The sequence below is a fragment of the Oxyura jamaicensis genome, chromosome Z (assembly GCF_011077185.1).
Source record: "Oxyura jamaicensis isolate SHBP4307 breed ruddy duck chromosome Z, BPBGC_Ojam_1.0, whole genome shotgun sequence".
Taxonomy (NCBI): domain Eukaryota; kingdom Metazoa; phylum Chordata; class Aves; order Anseriformes; family Anatidae; genus Oxyura; species Oxyura jamaicensis.
The window spans coordinates 9,306,658-9,328,387 of NC_048926.1; the positions used below are offsets into that span (position 1 = coordinate 9,306,658).

A 21,730-nucleotide genomic window follows, 5' to 3' on the forward strand; every position below is an offset into this window, starting at 1 on the left:
TGTTGTTGTTTTTGTTTGTTTGTTTTGTTTTTCATTTTACAACATGGGAATCGTATCAACAACCTTGCTTTTCCTCCTGTTCAGTGTCTCTTACTGCTACAGAGAAATTGACTGCTGTATTCTGAATTCTTTTCTTCACATCTCCCCTTTACTCCTGTCTAGACAGAATAAAGTCACTGTGAATAAACTTTCTCTTCCATTCTTCCACTTGCTTCTCTTTTCTAGCTCTACCTGAAGTGCTGACTATAATGAATATCTTCTTAGGCAAGGGACAGCATTCTAGTAGATACCCCCAGGACCATTGCTTCGCAGATGCAGTGAAAACTCAGTAACCAGAGTTATTAAGCAGGTATTCTTTATTTTGGCGCTGGGATTGTGCCTAGCACATACACACACGGGGTTACTGGCAGTGTGCTTCTATTAAAGGGATATATGTGTGTTCAGTTCGTTTCCTGTAAGTCTCTTGCATATTCATTAGGTCTCTGAAGAATCATTAACATAGGTTCCTGCCCCTATTTGCATGTATACTGGAGTCCTTAGGTGGTCATTGGGGCATACTCTGGTGGCCTTTTGGTGAAGGCCAGAGGTCTTCTTCGCTGCTAAACTTCTGACCTGTCCTTTTTTTTTGTCAGACTTCAGCAGTCCAAGCCTGTTCTTGCTGTTTCTATTATCTGTGTATATGCCATCTTTTCCTCCCTTATCTTTAGGGTCGTCCTGTCCTTATGGTTGATTTACAACATACTCCCTGTCTCAGTCCTGTCCTTGTGGTTAATATACAGCATACAGCTGTATTAGCTAAAATGTACAAAATCAACATCCTTACCTTGTTTCCTGTTTCAAAATCCTAAAGGAAGGAGAGCAGTTGAGAGACAAGTTTTCCTAGGGTCTTTCTCACACAGGTCTTTCTGACACAGGAAGTGTTGGCTCCTCAATATTATCTTCTCAGCGGGGTACTCTGTAAACTTCTGAGGTCCTTTCAAAGTGCCTCTGGGACTTGCTAGGACTCTAGTCTTTCCCAATATGTAGTTCGTGTTCAGTCACATTGCTGACATTTTCATATAGTGAACGGTGACTAACTTTGCTTAAGATGGGGTGATGTTAATTAAAATGAATACAGAAGAACTATCAAAATCCCAAACTATTTCAAGTCTCCACTGTTTTTTTTTTTTTTTTTTTTTTTTTTCCTCAGAGCTAATGAAGGCCACATCAGTACCCTACCTGCCCTCCAGGGCATCTGCTCCTGGGGAAGATGTCCCCACCTGGCATAACATTTATTCTGAAATGAAGCAGATAGGGGCTGAGAAAATAACAGTATTCCAAAGGAAGCAAAGCCTTCTCCTTGCTTCAAGAAAATGGTAGGCTTTTATGGTACTCATTATGGTACTCACAATTTGTGAGAAGGACCAGATTTTTTGACCAGGTCAGTCTCCCCATTGTTTCTAGCAAGAGAGCTGTCCTTCTTCTCTGAGTGTTAGTATTTATTTTTTTTTAAGTAAAAACTGGCTCTGCTGTAGAGCACTAATAATCCTCTGTCTGGTTTGAAATCAGTCATGGGGCTACAGGTAACCAGCGTTTGAGAATTGCAGATAGCAGGATTAGTAACTGAAATTTTTACCCTAAGCACTGCAACGCCTGGAGTTCTTTATGGAGGACAGAGAGTCGGAGAGCCAGAGAGAGGACCTTGTCAGTAGGAACATCTTTGCCCACCAGTCATTTCAGTTGCTCTGTGTCTGGTTGCATATTACAGGTGGACATTTTTTGCTACCGTTCTTCGGGCTGGAAAAGTTATAGTTTGTGAATTATTCAGAACTAATAAGGCAAGTTGTTTGGCATTTATTTTAAGGGTACACCTTTTTTGAGTGGATGCTGAAGGATCTCAACTGTGATAAAATGACTAATGAAATTCAGTGTTGAGAAACATACTGCATGTGGAATAAAAAGCTCAGCACTGCGCTCAAAGGAAATCGCTGTTATTCAGGAAAGTAGTCTTGAGGTCATTGTAGGTGTTTCTTTTCAAACGTTCGGTAGTGCTCAGCAGTAGTCAAAAAGGCAGATCAAAAACTGATTGGAATGATTATGAAACAGAAATAAAACTTCTGGATACAGTAGAAACAAAATAGAAATCTACATATAAAGCAACAGTAGAAACAACAATAGAAAAATAAAAAGAACAAGACAAGATCTGTGATATATTGACATCTTGATTACTGTGTGCAGTTCTGGTTTTGAACTCTGAAGAAGAATACATTAGGCTGTGGGAATATGGAAAAAGGTCCAGAAAAAGGCAACAAGGATGATCAGAGATATATATATGTTGACTTCACTATCAGAGAGCATAAACAGACTAGCACTCTTATAATAGATAAGGGAGAGGGGATTTTATATGGCTTTAGAGAATCCTGAGTGGCAAGAAGACAGTGAAAAGGTGTCAGATGTTCATTATTGCCTATAACACAAGGATGAGAAAGACCTTATGAAATTATTGAGCTACAGGATTAATGCAAATTTAAAATAGAATAATATGACACGTAATGAAATTGTGGACCTTTTCTTCTTGTCCTCCGTGGTCTGGAGGACAAGGATATACATGGAATCTAAAGATCAATTCACAGGAGGGTAGTTTCCTGCTGGCGATTACCAAGAACAAGTCCTCTGATTGAGTACATTCATAACTGCAAGTTGCTGGAAACTCTGGGGATGTACAAGGGGACAGATATATTCTCTGTGATTCTTGTGCTCTTTAAGCAGTTGCTACTCTGTACTCTTGGAGAGAACACACTTGGCTACAGGGGCCTTTGGTGTGGTCCCAGATAGCAGTTCTTATGTATTTCTCTGTGCTCTGGCAATAAAACCACTGAATCATCTAGGTTGGAAGAGACCTTCAAGATCACTGAGTCCAACCTCTGACCTAACACTAACAAGCCCTCCACTAAACCATATCCCTAAGCTCTACATCTAAACGTCTTTTAAAGACCTCCAGGGATGGTGACTCAACCACTTCCCTGAGCAGCCCATTCCAGTGACTAACAACCCTTTCAGTAAAGAAGTTCTTCCTAATAGCCAACCTAAACCTCTCCTGGTGAAACTTTAGCCCATTCCCCCTCGTCCTGTCACCAGGCATGTGGGAGAATAGACCAACCCCCATTTGTCTTCATTTATACTTGTAAGGATTGCATTCTGTGTGCAGTACTGCAGCATTTCATTTTTCTCTTAAAATGGCATTTTTCTCTTGAAGTTAATTCCATCTGGGTCCAAGGAAAGTTCCTGTTAGTTTGCTGAGAAACCTGAATTGGCCTGGCAATTTCTTTAAAACGGCAAGCAACAGATATTCTAAAGAGCAGATTAGGATCAGTCTTTGTAAAAGAAGGCATGTCAAGAAATGCTCAGGATATTCCTCATCTTGTACAGCAGAACAAAATCTTGTGCTCACAGCTCCTGTGCTCAGCGTGCAGGGAGTTAGGCAGGGCCTTCCCACTGCCCTGCCACCCAGACGCAGAAGAGGAGATACAACGGTAACCTCCCGACTCAGCCTGTTCTGACAATTGTTCTAACTTACTATGGTAAGCAAGACCCTGACATCTGTACTTTGTGGGCTGTGCAAAGTGTTTGCTGTTTGTGTTAGATATCAGTGCATATAGAACGCTAAGGATACTGGATGCTGCCAGTGTACATTGTGCCAAATGCAAAATGCAGATGTAGAGGAAGGTAGGCCTTAAGTGGCTTGCAATCTAGATGGGTAGGAGGTCCAGAAGATTCCTTATCTATTTTTTATAGCAGACACAGAGGGCAGAGTTTATCTCAGCCAGCTGAGAGCTAGGACCTGAGTCTCTGGCCTGAGCTTCCTCTTCAGTCAGTGGTGAGAGATCACATCCAGAGGCCATCTGTCCTGCCCTAAGGGTGGTGTCCAAGAAAGGAGCTAAGTAGGTCTCTGGAAGCGATCATCTCTCCCCTAGACTGTAGAGTGAGCCTAGGCGGAGCACTTAGACTAGATGCCTGTCTCTTAGATGGCTATAGTGAGGAGAGATGAATTCTCCCAGAGCAAATAGCTCCGTAGTCACACAGGGGCTGGGGTAGAGACAGAAGCAGAACCCAGATCTTTGGATCTGTGGTGACCATAATTACATCACCAGTCTTTTGTGCAACATGCGTTTAGCAGCACTGCCAGGATGCCAGCTACACGTTTGTCCTGCTGCCCAAAGTATACTTTTTGAAACAAAAGGTCCCTTGTTTTCTGTGGGTCCGTTTCACTCCATCACGATGGATTCTTTACAAAGAGGGCCCTAGCCTCTTGCTTGCTTTTGTATCTTATTTCTGGGGGTTTCCACGGTGATTTACTTGGATGGGGTTTCTGATGCTAATGGCATTTCTTTGGCATGAGACAGTCCTCTCTGAACAAGGAAATATTGTCATCATAATTTGCAATTCAGGATCTTTGCTGCATGGCTAGAATTAATTTTTATTCCCATCAGGAGGAGCTGTCTTTCTGGTTTTATTTTTGCATAAAGGAGATCGCTGGATTTCTGGCTAGATTGACAGCCTGCAGTACAGGGTTCAGAGGGCTGTGATGGGTGTTGGGCTTGTGTTTTGCCTTGCTCATGGGAGCACCACAAGCCCAGGCCTTAGTAATCACCTCAATTCATGTTTCACAAGCAAGAATGCCTCTGACAGCATTCAGAGATGGCTTTTTATGTTCAGCTCCGTCTGTCAGGACATGAGGTGAGTAGAGAAAAGCAATATCTGCCTGGCCAATGTACTTTTTTCTGCTATTTCTTTGCACTCTGCAGATGTAACTTTTCAGTCACAAGGATGAGTGAGGAGTACAGGCTTGCACCCAGAACATGGATAGTCTTTCATTTACTGCCTGCTACTGACTGACACTGATGGATGGGCATTGCAGTGAGGATATTCCCCAACAGGACATGCTCAGAGTGCTTCAGAGACAACAGGGAGAGGAGAAAATAAGCTGGGTGGCTTTAACAGCAAGGTACTGCAGCTTCAGTCCTATGCTTTGTAGGCATTCCTTACGCAGCTGGAGGTTTCATCTTGCAGCAGATCTTCCACTCTTCCAAGACAATTGAATCTATTCTTCCTCAGTGCTCTGTGAGCACTGATCACTTAAGGATGAAGTGAAGCTCCTCAAGGAGTTAGCTCCACAGTAACACTGAGAAACTTCCTTTCCAGGAAAGATAGTGGATGTTGCAAGTTAGCAGGATGAATGTAAAGCAAGATTGCATGGTCAAGGAACCTGCTTCTCTTGCCTTGCAGACAGCTTCTCTGCAAGGGTCTGATCTTACTCAGACACTGAATGGAGAATCATGACTACACACCGTAATTGGTGATTTGCAGAATCAGGACTTTAAAATAGGAGCTTAGTATAGAGAAAATGACTGGTAACAAAACTTGCTCGCTTCGGGTAAAAGTCATCCTGCAGGGACTAAGAGAGTGTCTTTGGATGTATGCCGTTCTCTTTCTTTTTGTGCAAGAAGCCTGAATCCCCTCTAGAAAGCAAACAGTGGAAACAATAATTAGTGGAGGATTCCCAATGCACTATTCACTCCAAAGATTTCATTAAAATTAAAATCAGCTTCATGTTACACAACAATTAGGTTCATGCAGAGCCTGTTCCAAGTCCCAAAGGCTTCTGCTAGGCCAAATACTTTGTTTTCTAGCGTCTTCCAAATATTAATTCGAGAGGCACAAGTCAAGAGTAGTGGAAGCCAACGTGGCCTGCTTCCAAGTTCTTCCAAGGGAAGGAAGTTCGTTAGGCACCCTATACCCTCGTGGTTTCAGACTGTGATTCTTACCTCAAGATGCTATTGAAAACCTTAGATGTTGAAACCTCCTAGTCTTGGAAGAGGTAGGGCAGATATCCTCTGACAGAGTGTAGGATCCTGAGCATATAAGCAAAATGCTTACACCAGGCATCAGGAAGGACTCATGGTACCATTTCAGAGTTGTTCCCTGCCCTGCTTTGCCCCTGTTATGGACCATCTGTTGACTAAGATTAACTTTCAGAAAATACACAAGTCCAGGAGCCAGGGTAGATACCAGGTAAATATTCTTTCCTGATCCTGGCAAAAGAGCAATCAAAGAATTGAAGTCTAAGCTCTGATCATAACTCTCCAAAGGCAAGCCTACAGCTTTTCTGAGCAGGGTGAGTGTGACATTCTTCTTGGAGTCAAGAAAAAAAGTAATGGGCAGTGGGGCTGGATCCCATCCTACATTCACATGCTGGCTGGAGGGTTTACCTTAAAAGCTGGGTCAAAGCATATGTTTTAGAATGATGCTCCATTTCTATGTCAAGTTGGTGAGATCTTTACATCCCCCATCCCCCTCATACTATTCCATCTTTGATTTGATCTGTCTCCTGGTACATGGTGTCTCATTTCAAGGTTAACTTTATCTAATTTAAATTTTAAACCATTGAAACTCATTATTGTCTTGTCTGCAAGCTCAAAAAGCCTTTCCAAGCAACTCCCTTCTCCATGGGTAAATGCATTGATGAAACATTCTCTCATTTTTCTCTTTTTTTTTTTTTTTCAGACTGAACTCATTATGCTCTTTACTCAAGGTTTGTTTTCTATAAGCTGTGTTATATTAGTGGACTTTCTCTAACCTTTCAAGAAAACATCCCCATTCTTCTCCAGGGCAAGCACTATAACCAGACATACTGACCTTATTTCTCCCTTATGTGTCCTACAGAGACACAGCTTTGCCTCCTTGGGTGCTCCTCTCAGTTTTAGACCTAGCCACTGTGTAGTCACAGCTCATGGTAATGGCTATTCAAAACAACTGACATGGGTCTTTGAGTTTTTGTTTTCCAAATTGTAGCTTCCCGTCCTTGGTGTAACTTACATTCCCAAATGTACGATGGGTGTATGGAAGGGGCACATGCAGTGGTGCCCATTTAACTAATAGGATACTGTCACTAAGAGCGTGCTGTAAGAGTAGCTGCCTTTTTCATCATTTCTATGTAAACCCACTGTTGTGTCATCTTCAGACTCTCTCAGCAAATGGTTTATACCAGAATGTAGATTAAAATAAAAACATTAGCAGTGCAGGACCAAGAAATGATGCATGTAAATCTGCACTAGAAAGCATCTCTATTTATTTCTGTCTACAGCTCTACTTTAGGCCTTGACAGTGAACCAGTTTTTAATCCATCTAGTATATGCTCTAATTCCATATCATAGATACATTTTAAAATGAAATGTTATGATGTACTTAACTGAATGCTGAAGGAATACGCAGATATATATTCTTGTCGGCAGAATTACTTCATCAGTCATCATGACAGAAAGGATGGCAGCTTTGACAAGACATTTACCCTCTCCATAGATCTGGAGACCTAAGTAATAGAGGAGATAATTCAGGCAGAAGGACTGGGACTTGCACTGAAAGAATCTCGCTGCATACAGATAAGACCTGTGATGCTTAATTTGTTTTAACTACTTGCTATAATGCTTACTCTGATCTTGAAATGTAGGTAAAACCTTGAAGTTTTCTATAAGATCTCAGTCAAATTATGAAAATATCCACAACTTATGAAGACCAGCTCTCTGAAATTCCCAGATATATTAGAAAGTCATAAAAATTGAACTGAGACATATTTCAAAAAGTTATTAGTCTGTCTCTGTGAAAGATAGTACTTTTATTTAAAACATGGGTTTGAGGACTGAACTTAGTCCTACTTAATGAATGTAGTGTAATTGCTGGCATGGTTGAGAGCAATCCATGTGAAGAGTACAGAAGTGTGTGTTTGAGAAGGAGAACCCTGCAAGTCTGAAAACTCCAATTTGGCAATGCAGGCCGTGTGGTTAAGGAGAGTCAGTGTTAGAAATTGTACCAGGTGTTTGTGGATAATTTTCCTCTCTGCAGTGTCAAATTTATAGATTGTGATGCAGCATGTGGAAGGTAGTCTGGGCTGGGTTTGCCGAACAAGCTGCTATATTACATTTGGTAGTTTCTGATGAATGACCAACAGGTTTTAAGTAAAAGCACTAAGAGGATTGAATGCTGCCTAAGGAATTCAGATCTCTGAACCAGGTCACGAAAAGTCTCTTCCAGGTGACTTTGGGGATGTATATATATTTAAATCATGTTCCCAGAACAGACACAGAAGAATGCTGGGAGCGGAGTTCCCTGCTTATCTTTCTCTAAGCTACATAAGTTTATTTTTGTATTGAGAATACTGAGATTAAAGACTTTGTCAGAGAGAGAAAAAACATTTTGGACTGGTTAAATGAAATTCCTTGTAGTGCCTAAGGCCGTGTGCACATGATTCATGTGCGGGGACTGCAGTGGGGCTGGCTCCCCCACTGCATAATGACCTCTTTGCTGGACTGGGACCAGCAGGCAGCTTTGGCCTTGTGAGAAACCCCAGTAAAGCTACAGGAGTTTTCTAATACCACCCTGAATAAATTACCACCAAAGGCTGATAGAGATTCATGTGGCCCACAGTTGCATGCACACATCTCGAAGGGAGATTGATATTGAAATCTGGATTCAGTTTGCTATTTGGCCTATATTTGTGTAACGCACTAAAATGACATAACAGATCCCAGCTTTGGGAAAATGTCTCCATGTCACTCAGAGGCTTGTGCTTAGCACTGATTTGAAGTTGCTAAAATTAAATATGACTTCAGAGTTCAAAGATCCAGGAAGATCACTCTGACTTTTTGGTAACAGTTTTGATAGCTGTGTTGTGCCATCAAGGTGGCTTAGCTGTGAAGGTGTTGTTTATTGACATTCTCGATATTTGTACTCTAAGTTGAAAGACTGTCACCATTTGCAAATGCTAATGATGCCTGTTATTAGTGGTAGCTGGTTTATTAGTGATATATTAGAACTTATGTTGAGAAAGAAAAATGAGACAATAACAAAATTAGAACATAATGGTTGCTTAGTTACTAATTATTTTAATTGATTATATTTGTTATAGCAGGCAGACCCACTAAGTAATATGCAAAATTGCTACTGGAAGGGAATATTACAATGCAGAAAACAAATACAATCAAATAAGCAAAGAAGGAAAATTAAGAGGGAATATATGAGTCTTGTCTGTGAATTGCAGAAGAACATTTTTAGGGATACTCAGTACACCCATAATCAAAAAGGAAGACCCTGGAGGACATGGGTCTCCTCTGTATTAATTTATGAGTGGTAGGTGTGCTATGTGACTTTTTAATAGCTATCAGAAGTTTTCCATGACTACATTGTACTAATTAAAAGAGGCTGTTGAGAAAGAAAAGACAAGAAACAAAACATGGCTTTTAGAAGCCTCTGAGGCAAACATATCAAAAGTTATTAATAACTAGGTCTTATGCTAATCTACATTTTCATCCACGAGGAAGAAGTAAACAGAAAATCACTGCTGATAAGATGTTTTGATGAAGCAATTATCTGGGACGTGGTAAGAATGGAACAATCAGATCAAATATACAGAGTGATTTAAATCCCTTGGTAAGTGAGTACAGGAAATCACCCTGTGTTACGGTGTCCAAGCATATATTTGAAGAAATTTTAGCTATATATCCATATGGGGGCAGTGATCTTGAGGAGCAGTGATTTTTTTTAAAACAAACAAACAATCAAAAACACTTAAGAACTGCAGTGATGAAACCTTGGGGCTGAACTGAGCTAAGAATGGCCTCTGAGATAATGGGCTCTGCAGAGATGGGAATTTTGCAAAGGAACTGAGAGGCTTAAAAAGCCTTTTGTATTTAGTGCTGGAGTGATCCCTGTGGAAAGGCATGCTCACTTCTGGTTTTGACATACCAGGCAGGATGACAAACTAAGAACAGGAGGACTGACCTGGGAAACAAAGTCAAGGAGATCAGTTTGTTCAGCTTGTCAAAGGAAAGCTTATTAGGTAGTTGTATCATGGTGTGTTAAGTCTTTATATTGGGCAGATAGATCATGTAACAAAGGGATCTTTAATCTCCCAGACAAATGGTGTAACAAGATCAAAGAAAAACTGGAGCTGTGTGAATTCAGGCCAAAGTATGTTTTTTTAATAGCAGATGGGTAATTGAGAACAATTAGTTTTGTCACATGATAAAGTCACAATCTATGGAATTTTAAAAATGTGGATAATTTAAAGGTGTGATACTTGTCTGTAAGTTTTGCTCTGTGGCAGCAATGTTTTTTTTTTTTTTTTTTTTTAATTATTATTTAGAACAAGGCTCACTGTAGAAAATCTTAAGTTCTTCATGTCTTTTGTTTTCCGGGATTCTGATTTATTTGGTATTCTAGCCTTTTTAGAGTCTGCTGTCTGTACTGTCTTGTGTTAGAGACTTTACAGTTCACAGGAAAAAAATCTGTATTCTCCTCCATGGTCTGGAGGTCTTTGAAAAACCTCCCTATGTGGAACCAATGTTAGAAACTTAAGCCATCATGCATCCATTGTATTGAGATAACTAACTGTGGGCAATTAGACATAATTACACTGAAAATTACAACACTTTTGAATTTGTTTTCAAAATACCAAATATTTCTTTTCATACAGGAGTATAAAATTGACAGTACCTATTTTATTATACTGTCAACTCTGTTAGTAAATATAGCCTAATAAGTGTAATACATTAAGTGAATCATATGAAATATTAATTTCAGTTGGTGACTTAATTACTAGTTTGGAATTTAAATACTGTGAGCTTTGCCTATTTTTTTTCTAGCCTTAACCTTTTGATTCATTTAATTTTAAGTCAACTCATAATGTAGTGTTTTGCTGTAGCATTTTGTTAAGCACAAAATAATACAGAGCTCTGTTCATGTATTTGGGGAAAATTATGTTTTAAGAGTTTTTTTTTAGAGCCTGGGGATCAAAGGAACCGCTCAGCCATCCTGTTGTGTCTCTGGTGCATTGCAGGCCATTAACTTCTATCCACCTGCCTCCCTGTCTAGCCCATTTAGTTTGATTAATGCATTTTAGTCCACAGGAGATTAAACATTTGTATGCCATAGAGTCTTACCTGTTTGATAATGCCAGGCTGATTCTTTCCCTGTCTTAGCTTTATTCCTGAAAACAGCTACATGTAAGTTACTGTGGGAATTCATTTTTAGCATTTGCACAAGAGAAACCAAGCAGAGATGGGTTAACTCTCTTTGCTATTGATGGTAAGGTGACAGTATCATAATGAAAATTGGCTAAAGGACTTTACTCCCTTTGATACTGAGAGACCCCTTGACTTGGCAGGAGACAATGTACAGATGTTGAGGAGAGGCAAAACAGCTGTATACACTCTCTTAAAAGTGTCATTTTATGCTCCATGCACTTTAAAGATTCTGTTTCTGGAATACAGGTGTTCTTTTTCCTGTGCTCTATAAGCCAAATGCTATTTGTTTATTTTTGTATTTTCCCTCCTTGCTAAATAGTAAGGTTGCATTGTTAACATAGCTTGAATTTTCCATAACAAGAGTCCTGGAATCAAGCTTATTACTCACGCTCTATTCTAAGTAACAAAGATATTGCCAAGTCCCTGGGCACTAACAGGCTTTAATGGCCCTGACCACCCTCAGCAGCATCACTGCTCAATAGCTGCTGAGGCCCCTGCACTGGTGGCTGCGTTACCGTGCTTGGGTGCTGACTCCCCATCCTTAGGGAACATCCAGTGACTCTTGTAACCAAGCCTGACACGTATTCTGTTCCTCCAATAACCCAACATTTAGGTAGATAATTAACGAAATATAATTTGGATAAAACACAAGCCAATATAACTTTGCCAAAACTATTTTACTTACGAGAGATACTTAACTATTTTTCCTTATTAAGTTGTAGTTTGAAGGAATTGGTTTACTTTTCCTTGCTTTATTTTTCCTTGCCACAAACCTTCCTATGGGCCATAAAGCAGGTTTCTTAATCTGGGTGCTTCTTGTTCTGTCAGAGAGAGAATGATAGCAAGAATATAAAGATCCAATCTTGATTTAATTCTGTGCATTAGGACTTCACAGTGGAGATGGACAAATTTGTAATTTGTAAAATCCTTTCACCTGACAGTAAACCAGATTTATATGGCACTTTCTTCTGAGGAAGTCCAGAGCCTCCATACAAGAGAAGACGAAGTTAACTGATCTGTTTAGCCTCCATAGTGTTCCATAAGTGTATCAGGGGTGATAAATGCCAAAGAGGCATAAGAGCTATGTAAGGCCAGTGCAGACACATCTAGTTGTTCAAGAGAGTTTCTTATGCTGTGGATTTGATGGTTGCCAGCCAGGAAAAGGCTCTGGATCCAATGATTTCCAGAGATTTCCCCTTTCCAGATGCAACCATGATTGTGAAATCAGCCACATGGATAAGGAATGCTGCTGACTTGATGAGCTTATTTAATGCCTAATGCATAGCTTACTGTGGTTAATCAGCTCAGTACTATTAATGCTCAACAAAAGTTTCAAAATCATTAATAGGAAGGTAGAGTTATTGTGAAAAGATTTTTCATGACTATAGGAATGCAGTCTCTGTAGTTAAATGTTGGCGTTGAAAAATTCCATGGTCATACAAATCATTTCTACTGAATTCTGTTATTGTTTTCTTTTTTTTTTTTTTCTTCATGTTAACTGTTGCAGGCTTAGGTATGATCAGGTGTTGTGCATTTTTCAACTGCATTTGAAGTCTTTCAAGCTAAGGAGTCACTTTAATGGTGGATCCTTGTGTGTAGTCTGCCATTCAGGAAGCATTTCCCTCAGGGCAAAAGAGGGGGATTTTCAGCATGGGTTTCTTTTCTTTTTTATGCTACAAAAAACATCCTTGTTTCAGTCCTGTAATGTGGAAGGTGCTGCAGGAATTCTTAATGAGCACATCAGTGTGTGGCTGAGATGTGGTGGATGTACCAGTTTGAAATAAATTTTGATGTATTCCAGCTGTAATGCTTAAGTACCCTTGAATATGCCGCTTCAATCTGTTTGTTTGTGTTAGATTACTTTATATTGTGACAATAATTTCATATCCATGTGCTGTGATGAAATCGTCTATCTTCCCTGTAATTCTGATGGAGAAAAGACAAATCTCAAGCTGTGAGGTCTGCAGAGTTTGTGATCAGACCTTCTGTACAGACATTATTAGCAGTGGTGTAACTGTTGGGACTGTGCTGGCCAAATGGACTAGTTATTAACCAAACTTCCACTTTAATTGCTTTGCTTCTTGAACTTAGTTGCTCTCATACCAAAATTCTGGGCACTGTAGAAGAATCTATACAGGAAATATAAGCTATACAGCACTGCTGTATGAATCAGCATGAGCAGCATGCATAAACCCTGGGGTGACATTGTAGTGCAGTAAACTAGCAACACGAAAACAGCATAAAGAAAGCAAAAAATCCTCTGTGTAACTTCTGTCAGTGGCATTAGCTGCCCCTTGCTGCACTGCACGCCACAATCACCCTTAAAGGCAAGACCATATATGTAAATAATGTTGTTACAAACCACTATGGGGAAAATAATCTATTTTTATGTAGTAACTTGACAAGTATAATAACTAATGGTTGGTTCTTTTAATAGCTCCTCTTAAAGCAAAATAAGTTAAATTCTGGTCTCTGGACCACAATTTAAAGAAATAGGGAGTGATGGAATAAATATGTCTTTGAATTTGGTTAAAATAACATATTTTAAACTATTTTGGGTGCAATGTAAGGTTTTATGATGTCTTCAGCAAGAAGCTATTTGACATATGAAAGTGAGAAACAGGAAGAACTAAAAGTGGGAAAGGCAATACTAATAAGCATTGGGAGTTCATGTTTCAGGGAATAAGGAATATTTCTTTGGCAGTCAGGAAAATTTTCCCTGAGGGTTGGTACAGTATTGCCAAGTCTGATTATTCAGAGATCACAAGGCAGGCTCTCAAAATCATGAGATTATTACAAATGATAAGACTTGATTTCTTTTTATTTGCCTTCTGTGCTTTCAGAGCGGAATGTGCTTGGTGTTTTAAAACCTTCTTTTATTGCCGTGAGGGCTAGAAGTGTTTTGTTCTGAAACAAAGCAGAAGCAGAACTTGTGTTTAAATAATGAAGCTGAGGCTTGGAAGAAAACCTCCTGCTATTGCAGCAGTCACGATATTGCAGGAATTGGCAGCCCTGTTGTGGCTCCTGTCTATAAGATGTCTTGCACAGCTCTTTAAGCAGTGTTCCTCATGACCACAGAGGCAGTGGTTCCCACATATATGGACTTCTGTGTCCTGAGAAGAATCACAGTGGGTTCATGGCTGTGCAGATCTGATGAACTGCAACTTTTGCCATTTTACGTTTTGTGAGACCAGCTTGCAGCTCCACTCCAATCCTTGGAATACAATTAGGAAACCATTGGTAAGTCATGGGTCTGATCCAGCTTTGCTAGTTTGATATTCCTTGCTGTTAATTTGCTTCTTTTACAGCATTTCAGTTTATCTGTAGCAATTAGATTGCTGTTGTGGCTGAACTATTTGTGATTTTTTAAAGAAATTTTCTGAATTTGGATTCCCACTGAGAAGAATGAATTAAGTTTTGCAAAGGAAAGTTTGAGCTATGTTTTCAGATTTGCCAAAAGGTTTTTGAGGTTTCCAGCCAAACCCCAAGCCCCATTGGGATCTTCCATACTTTAAAGGCATCAGAGCTTAGCTTCTTCCTACATGCCTGTTGTACTGCAAGACCTCTGACAGCCTGTAAGCCTTCCAGACTTCACAGCATGCTCTGAAAATTGCAATTTCCTTTTCTTCTTTGAAACAAATTCTTATCATTTCTTGCATGTGGTGTTAGAGCTGACAGTATGTAGTCCCAGCCTGAATACTAAGACTGTAATACTGTTTCTTGAGTTCAGCTACAAAGTATAAATGACTTCAGCTGGACTCTGAAAGTACCTGCCACAGAAAAGAAAACACGATCAATTTACAAATTATAGTTGGTTGAGACCATGTTCTATGTTGACCACCAGCTGACTTAACATTTTAACAAGACGTTGTCTTCCCAATTTGAATTCCACTGTTTCTTGAACCCCCAGCTTTCTCCAAGCCTCACTGGATGCCATTTGAAGTATTAATCATGTTTTTTTTTCTTTTACTTAGCATGTGTATTTATGTGATCATGTCATTCCCTGCTGTGTTGGGTAGGAGAGGGCAATCATGGGGTACCTAAAATACTGCTAGGCTGTATTCTGATTCCATGATGAGACTTACCAGAGTCTCTGGCTATGGAATTATATTTAATTTCTGTTTATATAAACAAGATCAGATTCAACCCACTGTTTTCACTGGGAAGGTATTTGACTATGTCTGCCTTCTGCATTACAGCATAAGGTATTTCTTCATTTATTGGAAGGATTTGTAAATTAGCACATTGGTCTGATTTTAATTCTTGGCTAATGCAGTGTTGGTTTCATACAAAAGTCAAAGTGTGAAACTGAAGAATGATATACAGTCAGGCTGGAATGGGTCTCCAGAAATCAGTTACTCTACATCAGGGCAGGCTTAATTCTGCCTAATGGCTTCTGACAGATGTGTGGCACTTCTAAGACCAGTATCTTAATGCTTAAAAAGATGGGGATTCTGTCTGCTCTTAAGCATCCTGTTCCAGCATTGCCAGATTCACTTGTTGGAGAAAAAGCCTGCAGGAGGACACCTGACACCCCTTGCCACAGGGTTTGTTCTGTCTCCGAATCTGAACTTCAGAAGTAAAAGATCAGAGCTTGGATTGGAAACTAGATGAAGGATTTCTCACTTTAGCCAGGTGTTAGGGCAAGGACACATCCTTCTGGAGGAGAGTATCCTTACAGCAGCAGGGACCTTTTAACTCATTGTGTAGGTGTATACGCAGAGAGTCTTTAAATTCATCACAGACTATGCCCTACTTAGATCCTTCTCTTTTTCTTTTCTGCTCCTGCAAGGTAATGCCTCCCCAAAATAGGGTTCTGCTGCAAGAAAGCATCCACAGAAAACATCCTCGGTTAATGACCGGTGGTGTCCTTTGCTCCTGCTTGGGAAGTTTTCAAAGGACACAGTGCTAAGGAAGCAGGGAGCATTGCTACCCTGAGCCCTGTCCCCTTTTTCAGTTGGCAGAGAGAAGGCTGAGGGTGCATGCAACAGCTTTGAGATGCTCCTGTGCTCTCCCTTTTGTGTGTTGTGTAATGATGGAGCAGAACATAACACCCAATATATCCCCTGGAAAATATGTTAGCTCCTGTCTATCAGCTGCTTACAGGCTGCATTTGTAGAAATTCTGGCTTTGTAAGGGCAGAGTCGCTGGAGAAAGGATTTGGTGTAATACCACATATGTTAATGTTGTCTGGCATCACCTCCTCCTCTGTATTATAAATATCCTGATCGGTTGGTGGAACAGCATTAATTTGTGCATGTTTTCATGCCAATTTTGATTGATTGCTTTTTCTAATCAAATATTTACAAACAATCCCACCGTGCTGTCTGGCATCATGAGGCGGCTTTCTGAACGAACCCATTAATTTTATGCTGCACAGCATCGGCTGATTAGATGCTTTGTGGAGGAAGAATTGATATGAAAGCGCAGAAATGAAAACAGCAATACTCCTGCCAAGCGCTGTAGCCTGTTGCTACATCTTGCTTTCATTTGTCAGCTGGTTTTATTCATTTGTCCGAAGGGATGTTAGTGTGTGAATCTTAACGGGGAATTACACAGACTGAGCACAGCAGTGCTCAGGAGCACGCGAGTGTGGCTTCCTTGCTGTCTTCTCTCTGCACCCCTGCTCCCAACACCAGAGGTCAGCTTTCTACTGTTCATTTGAAGCACTTTCTGCTCAAGCTGAGGCATCTAGCCATTACGAAACATAAAGAAACAAACAAGATCTGACTCTCCTCCAGGCAAAACAGGGCTTTCAAGAAGGGTTAAGATAGGACTAGGTGAGGGCTGGATAAGCTCCTCTGCACTTCCCCTAGCAGAGCTAATTTCTAGTAGCCCTTGCCTTCCAGCCTGGTTATCCATGTTTGTTCCAGCCTGGTTATTCCAGCTGTAGTTATCCATGTTTGTTTGGAGTAACAATTTAAGAGCTGATGGATATGAGGGCTTCTCTGTGGTGACCTGGGATTGCAGAGGGGGCAGGATCTCTGTTTTAGATGCTTAAATGGTCTCCGTTGCTGTGATATCTCAGTTCCTTTTCATCTTGATAGTCTGCATCTTCCCAGATGAGACTGGGCAATCCTGCTTGCATTCGTACTGATGAAAAAGCCAAGCCTTTGTGGCAGGGGAGCTGTAGAAGACAACCTGTAATCCAGAGCTGCATTCATCTCAGATCCCACTGGGCATTCCTCGAAACAAGAGGCTCTATTCCAGCAATTCCCCCTAAGGCACAGTGACTCCAGAGCTTTTCTCAGAGATGTTATTCAACCTTAAGTGCTACTTCTCCAGACCAGTGCTCTCACACCGTGTTTCTGTTTTGAAGAGAGCTCTTAGCTTGACCCAACCATCTTCTGCTCCTGCAAAGAGCAGGGTACTCACTAAGCCAGCTGTCTGTCTTCACTGGCTAATATCCAGTCTGTGAGCTGGATCACAAGGCAGCTTTGAAGACCTAGTTCTATTTAGATTTTGTTTAAGAACTGCTAATTACATAGATGGAATGTTACAATATCACCATCAGTGCCCTGGGATGGCAATGCTGTTCAGAATGATTGGTTTTCAAGCAGATCAGTAAGCTCAGGATCACAGAGTTAGAACAAAGAGTAGGTGAGAAGAAATGGCAGAGGGTAAGAGAGAGAAGCATTTATGGTAGCAGCCAATGATTAGATTGTTTTGTGTCTGTCATGAAAACAGACTTGAAAATATTCTTCTACCTTGATGTACACTCTGAAAAAGAAAACTTCCAGCTCGATCTAAGAGGTCACTAGGCAGCTGCCGTATACTTTCACTAACCAGAGACCAGCAGGAGGGAGGAGGTGCCACTGCTGTGTGTGATTCTGGTCAGTCCTTTACCGGAGTGTTGTTTATCTAGCTAGCAACAGATCAGCCTTCACAATGAATGTTAAAATTGAGAAAAGTTCAGAGATAAGCTACAGTGTGACTTATGTCTGGAAACTCTGCCTTACAGTGAAATACTTAAACAGCTCATCTTATTAAAGAGAAGTTTAAGTTGCGATTTGCTTACTGTCCATTAGGTACTTGAAGGGAAAGGAAGGAGATATCTTACAGAACTCTTTCATCTTACTTCTTCATCTAGGATGGAATCTAGCAACTGGATGGAGAATTCAGGGATCTCAGGGAGCTGGAAATAAATTGGCTTTTTAATGGTGGAAGTAATTAAGCATAGGAACAAATACAGAACTTATTCATCACAATGATCTCCTCTGGCCTTAGAATTTACAAATCTTTGTTGGGTTCATTCCATTATTAATTCTAGCAATACATAAGTTACATAAGCAATACATAGTTTGTAAGCTCCTGAAGTTAGATAGCTTATCATTATTCCTAGGTCAGAACGGTACAAAGAAATTGTTAAGGCCTCATTAAAGGCTTTTTCTTCAAAGACTTTTCTCTTCTGTCTTTTGTTCTGGAGATGAGTAAGGATCATTTTTCAAAAGAGGGGATCAGTAAAATCCTGAAGGAAATCTATCTAATGTAATGTTTTCATTAGAGTTGAAACTCATGAGACATCAAAACTCTTCTTAGCTTACCATTGGCTTTTGCCACTGCACAACAAAAATATGTTGTTCAGTATAACATTTCTCCCTGCTCAGGACTTAGGGAATTCAGTATAGTGTTCTGTTCTTCACTTCATGCTTGGTAGTGTTTGGCAGGCTGCTAAACTGTCAGGATATAACCTTGAATATCTGTATTTTAGCCTCCACTGACTCATATCATAGGCTGCTTTGGGTTACGATTATATTAGGAATACTTTAAAATAACTGGTCATTGAAGAATAAGTACAGACCGAATTCTGAGTTCTTAGACATGTTGAACAGCAAAACAGTACTGTAATCTCTGTTCTCTGTATTTATTTTTTTTTCCTTGAGTGCTACTTGTTCTGTTCTCAGGGATATCAGTTTGCTGTAATACAGATGAGAGAATACAAAAGTGAATTTTAGAGTATTGCAGCATGAAATCAACTGCAGAAGGTAGAAGAGAATTATTCAGGGATGCTTAAATCTCCGTATCAGAGAAGATTCTAAGCTCTGAATCATGTAACTGGCTTTGGGTTGCGCCTTCAGCAGCTTCTCTCCACTTCTGTTTTCCTGGCTATAAGATAGGAAGAACATGGATTTTCTTTGTGGGGAACTTGAGAAGTACTCTGTGTGTGGGGCATCCTCAATTTTTCAACAGTATTGCAGTGGATTTAGATCACTGCTAAATTTTAGGAATTGAATGCTGTTGGAAAGAGTCTCATCTACCATAAAAGAAAGGTAGCAGGTTCAGCCCTGCATTATTCTCATCAGATTGCTCCAGGTATAAGAAAGCTAAGCCGAGATCCTATTCCAAGTGGGATTTGTTGGCATTTGCCAGTTCCTCTCATGAAATGGTGCCTGATGAAATGTTTTCCAGCACTGCACCAGAGATCCTCATAGAGGGACAGTTGTATCAGCTGCCTTATTTGTTTCATGAGTACTTAAGGGAGAAGCCAGCACAGTAGATGCTCAAGATGCTGAAACTGTGGATGTCAGCTTCCAGGAGCCAAAGCTTTTGGAGTTCAGAGACATTTAACTAAACCTTTCTGTGTAGCCTTGATGACGTACAACTGTTTAGAAAGGACAGGATCACCCCAGCAAAATACCGGGATCTGATTTTTACATCGCAACATGGTATTAGATCTGTGAAGTGTCTGAGTGTTTTGCAGTATTCAATTTCCAGCAGGTTGTCTTTGTCTCGCCCAGGGCTAGGTGCAGCTCCTTAATGTGCAGGAGCCCAGGTGCACTCTTTTCCCTGCCTTGGCTTACATGGCATAGGAGAGTGGCTCTGTGGAGCAAAACATAATTCCTAGATGCTCTGCAGTCCCAGGCCTCACCCTTAGCTGCAGAGATGCTGGAGGGAAGCCAGATTGCCCATCAGCAGCCTAGCTGGTGGGGACAGGAGGTAATGGACCCAAACCCCCACAGCAAATCCATGGTCTTGACCAGACTTGTAGTTTGATTTAGCTTGTGTAGTGTGGTTGGCTTCGCAGAGTGGAAGTCTGCAAAGTTGGCTGTTGCTAGAGAAAGGCGGAATTTTCTTCTTGGGTGTATAAATACCTGGTGGGAGGGGAAAAAGTGGAGCCAGACTCTTGATAGTGGTATCAAGGGAAAGGACAAAAATAATGGACACTGAGACAGCGAGAAGTCCCTAAGACAAAACTTCTGCACTGTGGGAATGAATGAACAATGAAACAGTTTGTCTAGACAGGCTGTGGAGATACCTCCTTGGAGATAAACAAACAAAAAAAAACCTGACTTGACAGATTCCTGGGCAACATCCTGTAGATGAGCCGGTAGTTGGACTAGTTATCTCCAGAGGTGTCTTCCAATCTGAGATCTTCATTGATTCTATGCTTGTTTGTTGTGTTTTGTTTGTTTGTTTGTTTTCCATCCTATTCCCATCATATCCAAGTGTGAGTCAAAATTTAGCCCATGGTTTGCACAGGTACTTGATGCTTTGTGTGAGCCTTTTGTATCAGTCCCATTCTCTCATAACAGCTAATTGCTGTTCAGAAATTTCACTCGGAAGGATTCTCTCTCTTCTTGCCATAACCTTTATTATTATTATGATTATTATTATTCTGCCTCTGTTATCTGATCAAAGGATTAAAAGCTGTTGCTTTGTTGCTGTGTAAGTGGCGAACTGACTTTATCTGAGACTAACAAAAACAGAATTTACTTTTGCTTTAATTCACTTTCCTAGAAAACTAATAGTTTTGCTCTGAAATTAGTTTCAGTAGCTCTTAAAAACCACTTATACTAATCGCCAATCATATGCTTCACAGATCTGTTTCAGATGCAGAGTATTTCATGCACTAAAAATAAAAGCAGGCCAAAAAAAAATAAAAAAAGAAAAAGGAAATTACTGTGAGAATAGCTGGTCTATATTCCAGCGATGTACAAAAAGGAATGCTGAAAGTTACTGTCCAGATTTAATCATTGATAGCTGTCTTCTGCACAGCGGAGGGGGAAGAGGACCTCCAGGGACCTGGGAGATGCTTAACTACAAATTAATCGGGGCCTAGACAGTGTGCTGGAAAAATACATCACATTTTTAATGCCCTGTTTTTATACACTTTCATAAGTGTTTGATGTAAACCACTGCTGAAAATGGGATGGGGCATGTGTCATAATGGCTGCTCTCATATTCACTGTTGTTTGAAGTATGTGCCCGTGCAAAATTGCCTGCAGGTTGGCCTATGTAATGCTGCTTCTTCTGTGCTCCTCAGTCAAATCTGGGTCTTCTGCCAAATGTCTTCAGAAAAGTTCTCTGAGCTACAGTATCATTCCTAATTGCCTCCTCCACGGTCTAGCCTGTACGCATCCGTCTCATCAGGCATCTGTCTGCTTTCAAGAGGCTGCAGCACCATCATAAAACTCTAATGTGTCTGTCCTTTAATTATAGAATACATAAGCATCTCCTGCAGAGTGTGCATCCCCCTCATTGCTCATCAGGTCAGGAATGCTGAGATGCCGGCAGCCTGGCTTGTTTGCAGTAACAGCAGGCTGGTGTGGTTATCCAAAGGTGGCACTTTTACAGAGGTCTGTTAGTGGCGTGATCCTGGGGATTTCTGAATGGTGTGTGCCTCCTGGAAGCCCCCTGCTGCTAACAAGCACTTGGCCACTTGATGGCACTCT

The 21,730-nt window shown here is 40.6% G+C and overlaps 1 protein-coding gene across 2 annotated transcripts in view; it reads left to right on the plus strand.

Annotated features, from left to right (window-relative positions):
• The window catches only part of DNAI1 (dynein axonemal intermediate chain 1), a 140,859-nt gene that overhangs the window by 35,006 nt on the left and 84,123 nt on the right, over positions 1 to 21,730 (plus strand). The gene's annotated exons all lie outside the window — the stretch shown is intronic.